The sequence below is a fragment of the Alosa pseudoharengus genome, unplaced genomic scaffold (assembly GCF_046254945.1).
Source record: "Alosa pseudoharengus isolate Yale_2024_CS ecotype anadromous, Long Island Sound unplaced genomic scaffold, YU_APseudo_1.1 YU_APseudo_1.1_scf_15, whole genome shotgun sequence".
NCBI classification, from domain to species: Eukaryota; Metazoa; Chordata; class Actinopteri; order Clupeiformes; family Clupeidae; genus Alosa; species Alosa pseudoharengus.
The window spans coordinates 16107113-16117203 of record NW_027468620.1 but is presented as its reverse complement, the minus strand read 5'-3'; the positions used below and the strand labels follow the sequence as shown (position 1 = coordinate 16117203).

The following is a 10091-nucleotide window of genomic DNA, read 5'->3' as shown; positions in this document are numbered from 1 at the left end:
ATACTGTCTATTTATTGACAGTGTATGACATTAGGGAAGTCCCAGTAAATAACAAAGAGAAAAACTAGATGAGGATGGTGATGGTGTCTTCTCATCAAAACTACCGGTATATCACATAATGTGGTCGTGACATACATCTTAGCCAGTGAACTATAGACTGAAAAAAATCTATGTATGCAGTTAACCACACTTTGTCATATTTAATCCTAGACAATCAGCATGAATAAAAAGTTCAGAAATAAAGCCAGTTTAAATCTAACTGTTGATGAAAATTATTTTGGTGAAACATTACCATAAATACATTAAATTAAGTCTATCACAACTGTATTAAATAAACTAATACTTATCTTCCATTAACAGCATACCTTGTCATTTTTGGCAATGACACAGCCTCTCAACGTCACAGCTTGACAAGGAATGGGAGTTTCCCAGATTATAACTTTAATTATAAAATGTGATGGGAACTCCTAGATTGCAACATTCCGGCACGTGTAGGCCACTTAGTGTAAATGTTGTGTCAGTGAAAAGGGTTGCCTAGTGAGACACTCTCCAATTGTATATATATTCACAGACAACACAAGCTCATCATATCCACACCAGACAACACAGAGGTGTAAAAACCGCTGTTGTTCGAGTCTTCGGAGGTAAGCATAACAACCACACAAGTGATGCGTCTGAGGTAGCCTAGTAGTCTCATGGACCTCAAAATCTTGACTGTTGCAAATGATTTGTGTGTTGTCTATAGTTACTCCTAATGCTTGAGGTAGCTGAGCCATATTCAATCATGGTATAGGCTCAGTTATTCTACAACCCACACATGACCATGATAACCATGTACCATCAAAAATGGTTCTGAGGATGTAATGAATAGCTAACTTCTTTAAAAAAAATAACAGTATATTAATGTGCACAAAAATGATAATGTTCATTAAATTGTGTCACATTCTCAGGTATTTCTGGTAGTTGGCGCGCTGGTTGGGGAGTCATCTGCTGAGGATGGTGTTATCCTGTCTGAACTGCCCAATGCCCCAGCAGGTGAGAGGGAGAGAAACCTGAAGAATTCAAAACCTGAAACAAAGAAAATGTGTTTGTCTTTCTGTCACTGCAGGGGCCTGACTTACTGTGTGATTCTGTTTTCATATTCTCCTGTTCATGCATCTTTTTATTTCAAAGCCATTCTCCTGATGTGTTGCCAATTTGCCATTAAGTATAAGTATAAGTATATATACTCTTTTGATCCCGTGAGGGAAATTTGGTCTCTGCATTTATCCCAATCCGTGAATTAGTGAAACACACAGTGAGGTGAAGCACACACTAACCCCGGCGCAGTGAGCTGCAACAACAGCGGCGCTCAGGGAGCAGTGAGGGGTTAGGTGCCTTGCTCAAGGGCACTTCAGCCATGCCTACTGGTCGGGGTTCGAACCGGCAACCCTCCGGTTACAAGTCCGAAGGGCTAACCAGTAGGCCACGGCTGCCCAAAAAGGCCACAAATTATCAAAAATCCTGAACAACACACTGCCACCATCAGTTCTTCAAAGTAATTTCCTTTTTTCACATAAATACTTTAAATGGGTAATATATAATGTGCCCTGAAATCAAGACTAAATATGGAGCCCCTATTAACCCACTGCTTGTATTCATTCCATATGCAGAGGCACTGGAGGACGTAGCCCATGAGGGACTCCTGCGTGTAAAGCACGGATGGGGAAAGCATTGGAAGAGATTCCGGAAGAAGGCCAAAAAAGTGATTAAAGGGGTGGGTGTATGCGAAAAAGTGTCTCAGTGATGTTAAGACAGCTCATGATATATTTACATCTCAGTTCCCTTCTATTTTAACATCAACCTACCAGGGACTACAGATGAAAATGAGCTTGAATAGCTAAATCTGATGCATTTACATGTTTTATGTTAATGAGCAGGTTGATTAATGTACACTGTCCCTTTTAAATAAATAAACATAAACATAGACATTCAGTCAACATTATTCTGACTAAGAAAGAGTGTTTGTATGTTTGTATTAGGTGTGTGTGTGTGTGTGTGTGTGTGTGTGTCAGTTTCGCATGCTGGACAAATGTGTGTGTAACTATAAGATGGTGGTCACCAATGAGAAAGATTTAATGGTCACACCAAAAATAAAGGGCAGAATAGATCTTCTGGTTGATCATTTCAACCATCCACCTACATCTCATTACATGTCAGTGTGCCATGGATTTTTGCATGCCAGGTCTGCATGATTTTAAAATGAGTCATTAAAAAAGTTGAAGTACCTGCTATTAGATATGGAGGGTTGAGAAAGGGGTGAAAATTAAATGTACACTAGCCACGTTTACATGGACAGTTTTTTTGTCATTCCGATTAAACTATTCCGATTGAAAAAATTGTGCCATCTGTTTACTATGTTCTATTCCAATCAGTATACTGTATCAGGTGCTCTCAAGTGCTTTAGAATCTTTGATTGGAATAGCCGTTGTTGCCTACTTTTTCTTTGAGAAGCAGGCAATCCAAATGACCGTATACATGGATGTTTACATGGACACATTCATTCACTCATTCATTCTAATAGCCCAGTGCTCGTACTCTCCCTGTCCATATCTAAAAGAAAATGATCTCTCTGCTTTACTTTTTTTAAATTCTCATCACCTTCATCAAGTGTGTGTGTGTGTGTGTGTGTGTGTGTGTGTGTGTGTGGACCCTTTCTGTACATTTCTGAATCTTTTTTACATGTTATATATTAAAAAAGAGAACTGCGCAACAGAACAAAAAGGCAAGTGGCCACTCAGATAAATGATCCTGAAAATCCTAATTTTATTTTCAATTTCTGAATACAAGAAAGTTTAGGAGTTAGTGTGGTCAATTAACTGACCAAAACAAATACCACCAAGTGTATCTATTAGACTCCTATACCATGGAAACATGAAGGAAAACACTGAAATCAATCAGTAAAGTGGACAGCACAGTTAAATAAATAAATAATAAAGAATACACAGAATTTGACATTTTTTGCATGTACCAGAACAACCAGACATAGATACAGCTTCTTTCCTACTGTTATCACCTTCATGAGCGGCTGATCATTGTCTACCAGATCCTGTTACACTATTATGACATATTGCACATCTCAGGCCCATTTGCAATGCACATTATGGCTGTGTCTGTGCAGTCCTGCATTTTATGGACATTTTATATAATCTTTAGGCCTATATTGCTTTATGACACTGCTTTTGACTCCCATATATTTAATGCACAATAGGCAACGTTTCGACCCTGCTGGGTCTAAGAGGGGCAAAAAGTTGCCTAGTGTGCATTAAATATATGGGAGTCAAAAGCAGTGTTGCGGACATTATATTTTTTCAATTGAGTAAGTTTTCTTTTGTCCTGCACCTGCCAGAAGGTGGAATGTCCACACAATAACTGTTTGCTGAACTATATTGCTTTATGCACTCTGCATATTGGTAGTATATTGTGTTTTTTCTGTATTTAATATGTATATTTATATATGTGTGTACTGACTATTGCCATTGTCTATAGCAGTGGTTTTCAAAGTGGGGGCCGCGAGGGGGTGCCAGGGGGGCCTCAGCAAGTTGGAAGGAAAAATAAAAGCAACAAATAAATACATTTGAAAAATGTAAAATATAGGCCTACCTATTACTATGAGGGTTGCCATTATAATAATTTGTTGCATATCTGAACATTATTTTTAGCGTGATAGCTCTCATATAGCAGAAAACCCCAAATGCTATTTTTACACACTGTATGCTACATCGCGAAGTGCTTATAGCTAAAATAATCATTAGGATTAGCTTAATGTATTTTTACATTTGCCGTAGTATTGTCGATGGGTTTAATAACACATCAAGGGGGTCTTTGGCCAGAACCTAGTGGTATTTGGGGGGCCTTGTCGTGGAAAAGTTTGGGAACCCCTGGTCTATAGTATACTGTCTACTGCTGGAGTAACATCAATGCCCGGAAACAAATGCGTTGTATGTGTGAACATATTTGCCAAATAATGATTCTGATTTTCAAATAAAATGACCAAAGAGAAATACACTTGAAACCATTATAAGCAATATTTTTATGCATACTGTATGTGCTCAAGAGACTCAAGCAGGTGTTGTTAGAACACTGAACAAACAGATCAGTGGAACACAGGCCATTGGGGGACCATCTGAATACTATATAAGAATGTCTACTATAATATAGGCTACATGTCCACTGTCCACTATACACAAGTGGCTTACTGACTCAGTTCTGAAAGCCAGAAGATGATCCTTAGATTCTGAGACTGACACTATGTAAGGGATAATGTATAGAACGCCGGTCATTAGGCCTACTGGGAAAATAAGTCCCGACAGGGCGAACCGGACCCCGACGCGCAGCGGAGGGGTCTTGTTCCGCCTTGAAGGGACTTATTTTCACAGTAATGACCGGCGTTCTATACATTATCCCGCTTATTATACGGCTACTTGCCAAAACGAAATAATAAACTCCCCACGATATGACTTTAGCCTACATAAGTTATCTACATTTGTTACCGTTCATCATGGCATTTGCTGAGAAACAAATAGTTCGCAACAACACACGCTGCTGAACTTGAATCAAACATTCTTTAGAACACAGTTGATCAACCGTCTGCTTTCACGTTTGAATGAAGTTCCAGTCCTTGCGTAGTGATATAAAAAAGACGTATCAGAAGCACAAAACCCGTTGCCATTGACAGCGGTAATTATATGTTTGCAGCGGTAATTACATGAATTTATTTTACCGTAGAACGTTGGGAAATCCCATTCAAGTCAATGGAGCGTTCTACTAGCATTGTGAAGAGCCGTATTCACCTTATTCCGCGCGCATGGGGGAGATTTAGCTATTCAACATGGGGGAACTAGCTTTGCCCAAATTGTCTCCGAACTTCCGATTGAGCAGTACATCCATTGCGATACATTGAGATAGCAGAGCTCTATCGAGATGACTGGCATCATATATTATGGGTCATCCTAAAGTTAGGAACGTTTATTTAGGATTTTGGTGACTTAAGACATTTCTGTTATACAGGTTTCCTATCTGAAGTTAGGAAAAAACTGACTTTGGAGCGGCTGTTCTATAAGTTAGCCTCTCTATCCTTTTCTGCCGTGTTATCCCAATGAAGCTAACTAGACGTAGCTAGCCGACCGGAAATTTAAAGACAACGTGGAATTTAAAAAAATGGGCGGGGCTGAATAAGGTGAATAATAAAATGTATTATAGAATGTCCTATTGTCTATTAAAATATAGATCTATTATGTACAGTAGACTGACTACCACATTTCTTTCATCTCTAGATCCAAAAGGGAAATCTGTGGTCTACCCAGGGCCCAAACTTACAAAATATATCACAAGCTGCCCTTATTTTCAAAAACTCCTTAACAAAATAAACTATAAAGTCAGAAGTAAATTACAGGCATTTATTTCATTATAACAGTGTAAACAACAACAACAACAACATTCTACATTCAATTTTTCACCCCTTTCTCAACCCTCCATTTCTGATAGCAGGCGGCTCCCTTCATCCGAGCGCTGCTATAGCTGCATTTCCAGCTGCATTTGTAAGTACAGCTGTAGCCGCCCCTTTAATCACTTTTTTGGCCTTCTTCCGGAATCTCTTCCAACGCTTTCCCCATCCGCGCTTTACACGCAGGAGTCCCTCATGGGCTACGTCCTCCAGTGCCTCTGCATATGGAATGAAAACAAGCAGTGGGTTAATACAGTAGGGGCTCCATATTTAGTCTTGATTTCAGGACATAATATGTTACCTATTTACAGTAGTTACGCCAAAAAACTGAATTATTAAGAACTAATGGTAAACAGTGTGATATTAGGTTATGAACAACAGGATAAGTCAGTTGGTAAGGGCAACATGTCATGAGAATATAAAACATAATTGCGCACTAAGCCAAGTATAGGCCCATGCAGTGACAGAGAGACATAAGAATTTTCTTTGTTTCAATGAAACATTCAGGCTTCTCTCCCTCACCTGCTGGGGCATTGGGCAGTTCAGACAGGATAACACCATCCTCAGCAGATGACTCCCCAACCAGCGCGCCAACTACCAGAAAGACCTGAAAATGTGTCACAATTCAATGAACATTATTATATTGGTGCACACTGATATAGGCAAAATTATACTGTTTGTAAAGAAGGTTTTATAACATCTTCAGAACCATTTGTGATAGAATATGGTCATGTGTGGGTTGTAGAATAACCAATATTAAACCGTAATTGAATATGGCTCAGACGAGGTGATCTGCTATTGTCATCCTTAAATTACTTACCACAATGGCCAGAAACAGTTTTCGTGTCATGCTGTGGCCTAGATTTTCCCTTTCACTAAAACAAATGACAAAAATGTGCAAACATGAATAAGTGCAACATCTTCACCACTCCCATTCAAAACAAGAAAAAAGGAAATACAGACAGAAAGAAAGAAAGAAAGAAAGAAAGAAAGAAAGAAAGAAAGAAAGAAAACAGACAAATCAGCCATAGGCCTCTTTCTATTATCTCAAGCATCACAATTAACTATATAACTATAGTCCATGAGAATACTATGCTACCTCAGACGCATCATTGGTGTGTTTGTTATGCTTACCTCCGAAGTCAAGCCCTGTGATGTCCGGCGTGAATATGATGAGCTTGTGCTGTCTGTGAATATATATACAGTTGGAGAGGCTGTAACTAGGCACCCCCTTTCACTGACACAGCACTTACACTACGTTGCCTACACGTGCTCTCTGAAATGTCGCAATCTAGGAGTTCCGAGCACATAAATTATTGCACAAAGTTATAATTTGTGAAACTTCTGTTCCTCTCTCATACCAGAGTTGTCAAGTTGTACCGCTGAGAGTCCGTGTTATTGCCAAAAATGGCAGGGTGTGGCATTAACAGATAAGATTAAAAAAAAAAAAGTGATAGTTGTGCGTAATGCAGTTGTGTGTTACATTTAATGTATTTATATGGTAATGTTTCACCAAAGTAATTTTCACAAATAGGGTTAGATTTATGCCGACCTGATTGCTGATTTATGCAATTGAATGCATAATTACTCCACCTCCAAATAGATATGGACAGGGAGGGTACGAGGACTGGTCTATTTGGTTAAATCCTTCTTGCTGTTGAACTGAACTTGCTCTTTCAACCCATGGGGCATATTTCCTTTTGAATGATGAATGATGAATGAATTACATTTTAATATATAAAGTGAACACCATGTCTTATCACCTATTAAAGCATAGGTCTATCACCAAACCACGGAACCACATTTCTCTGGTGTGGCAGTGATTATGTTACATTTGTAAGTTTGAACATTTGGATTCAAATCTGATCCTTTGAGACCCCCTTGCCTCCCCGTCTACCACTCTGCTTTCGTTCACATGGCTGGTGCTGGTAGATTCTCATCAAATGCACACACACACACACACACACACACACACACACACACACACACACACACACACACACACACACACACACACACACACACACACACCATGTTGTGTGAGAGAGTGCATCTCATCTCAACTGTAACATCCAGTTGAGAGTGATATATTTCCCCAAATGTCCTAACAAGCTAATTTGTTTGTTTGACTAACTCTCCTGGTTGTTTTGCTGCTTTGTTTGGAACGTTGATCAAGCATCATCACCCATGATGATCTCATGTGGGATGTTTATTTTTACATAGCTAGATTGTAATGAATGCTCTGATTAGTTACTTAACTTGGATATCATGAGGGTTTTCATGTTGTTTTTATTTAATGCATATATATGGAATGTACTGGTCAACTGTAACATCTATCTATCTATCTATCTATCTATCTATCTACTGTATCTATCTACTGTATCTATCTATCTATCTATCTATCTATCTATCTATCTATCTATCTATTACATCTTAGCCAGTGAACCACAGGCAGAAGAAAATCTACACATATGCAGTGAAACATGCTTTGGAAGACTTAATTCTGGAAAAACATAGTTCAGCAATCAAGTCGGTTAAAATCTAACTCTGTTTGTGTAAAATAACTTTGGTGAAACATTATAATATAAATAAATTAAATGTAGTCTAACAAAACTGTATTACGTAAACATTCTTATCATTTGCTAACGCCATGCCTTGGCATCTTTGGTGGAAGCACGCCTCTCAACGTCACAACTTGACAACTCCGGTATGAGAGAGGAATGGAAGTTTCACAAATTAGAACATTGTGCAATAATTAATGTGCTGGGTACTCCTAGATTGCATCATTTCAGCACGTGTAAGCCACGTAGTGCAAGTGCTGTTTCAGTGAAAGGGGTGCCTAGTCAGACCCTCTCCAACTGTATATATATTCACAGACAACACAAGCTCATCATATCCTCACCAGACATCGCAGAGGTGTAAAAGTCGCTGTTGTTCGAGTCTTCGGAGGTAAGCATAACAACCACACCAGTGATGCGTCTGAGGTAGCATAGTAGTCTCATGGGCCTCAAACTCTTGACTGTTGCAAATGATTTGTGTGTTGTCTATAGTTACTCATGATGCTTGAGGTAACAAAGAGACGGCTAATGGCTGATTTGTCTGTTTTCTTTCTTTCTTTCTTTCTTTCTTTCTTTCTTTCTTTCTTTCTTTCTTTCTGTATTTTCTTCTTTCTTGTTTTGAATGGGGGTGGTGAAGATGTTGCACTTGTTCATGTTTGCACATTTTTTGTCATGTTTTTTTAGTGAAAAAAGAAGATCTACAGCATGGCACGAAAACTGTTTCTGGCCATTGTGGTAAGTAATTTAAGAATGAATGACCCTAACAGTGGATCACCTCACCTGAGCCATATTCAGTCACGATTTAGGCTTGGTTATTCTTCAACCCACACATGACCATATCACAAATGCTCTGATGACACAAGATGTTATAAATAGCTACCTTCTTTAAAAACAGTAACATTGTGTCTATATATATATAGTATATATTAATGTGCACACAAATGATAATGTTCATTAAATTGTGTCACATTCTCAGGTCTTTCTGGTAGTTGGCGCGCTGGTTGGGGAGTCATCTGCTGAGGAGGGTGTTATCCTGTCTGAACTGCCCAATGCCCCAGCAGGTGAGAGGGAGAAAAACCTGAATGTTTCATTACAAACAAATGAACAATTCAAAACATGAAGCAGAAAATGCCTGTGTCTTTCCATAATAAATCATAATTCATAATGATGTACCCACTGATGTAATGATGTATCTAATGCTTTAGTTAATGTGTTATTTATGCATGAGGTCACGAATAAGAGACTATGAATTCATGTCAATTCCTAAAGATTCATGAGATATTAGAGATGAAATAATGTGTAAATCATGAATTAATTCATGCATGAATTCATGATAATTCATGTACCCTGCCGTAAAGTGTTACCTATATTTTATATACTCCTGTCATGAATTCTTTGATTTCAAAGCCATTTGGTGTAACTACTGTAAATAGGTATGATGTCCTGAAATCAAGACTAAATATGGAGCCCCTATTAACCCACTGCTTGTTTTCATTCCATATGCAGAGGCACTGGAGGACGTAGCCCATGAGGGACTCCTGCGTGTAAAGCGCGGATGGGGAAAGCGTTGGAAGAGATTCCGGAAGAAGGCCAAAAAAGTGATTAAAGGGGCGGCTACAGCTGTACTTACAAATGCAGCTGGAAATGCAGCTATAGCAGCGCTCGGATGAAGGGAGCCGCCTGCTATCAGAAATGGAGGGTTGAGAAAGGGGTGAAAAATTGAATGTAGAATGTTGTTGTTGTTTACACTGTTAATTGAATAAATGAAGAAGACAGCACCAAGGAAGAAGGTTGATAAAGGGTTGAATAATTGAATGTGGAGCATGTTGCTTTTGTAATGAAATAAAAATGTTAATATACTCTCAACATCATGGTTTGTTGTGTTCTTTATCAGGAGTTTATAAATGTACTATAGACTTTGCAAAGGCAGTCTATGGTATATTTTGTCCAAGACCTAATAGGACATTTTTTTTTAAATGAATTTCAAATTAATGTTAATCAGATTTGTCTATGAGAGATAGGTTTAACTGTGCTAACATTGCGAAGGA

The 10091-nt window shown here is 38.6% G+C and overlaps 2 long non-coding RNA genes across 2 annotated transcripts; one reads left to right on the top strand and one right to left on the bottom strand.

Moving 5' to 3' along the window:
- The first annotated feature begins 591 nt into the window (after positions 1-591).
- LOC143123770 (uncharacterized) lies at positions 592-1886 on the top strand. Its single transcript, XR_012986895.1, has 3 exons — positions 592-644; positions 951-1035; positions 1653-1886. It is a non-coding gene; the product is annotated as an uncharacterized LOC143123770 (long non-coding RNA).
- Positions 1887-5424: 3538 nt separating this feature from the next.
- On the bottom strand, positions 5425-6670 carry LOC143123769 (uncharacterized). The gene is made up of 4 exons (XR_012986894.1): positions 6620-6670; positions 6306-6360; positions 6008-6092; positions 5425-5703 (listed from the first exon to the last, which is right to left on the bottom strand). It is a non-coding gene; the product is annotated as an uncharacterized LOC143123769 (long non-coding RNA).
- Positions 6671-10091: the final 3421 nt, after the last annotated feature.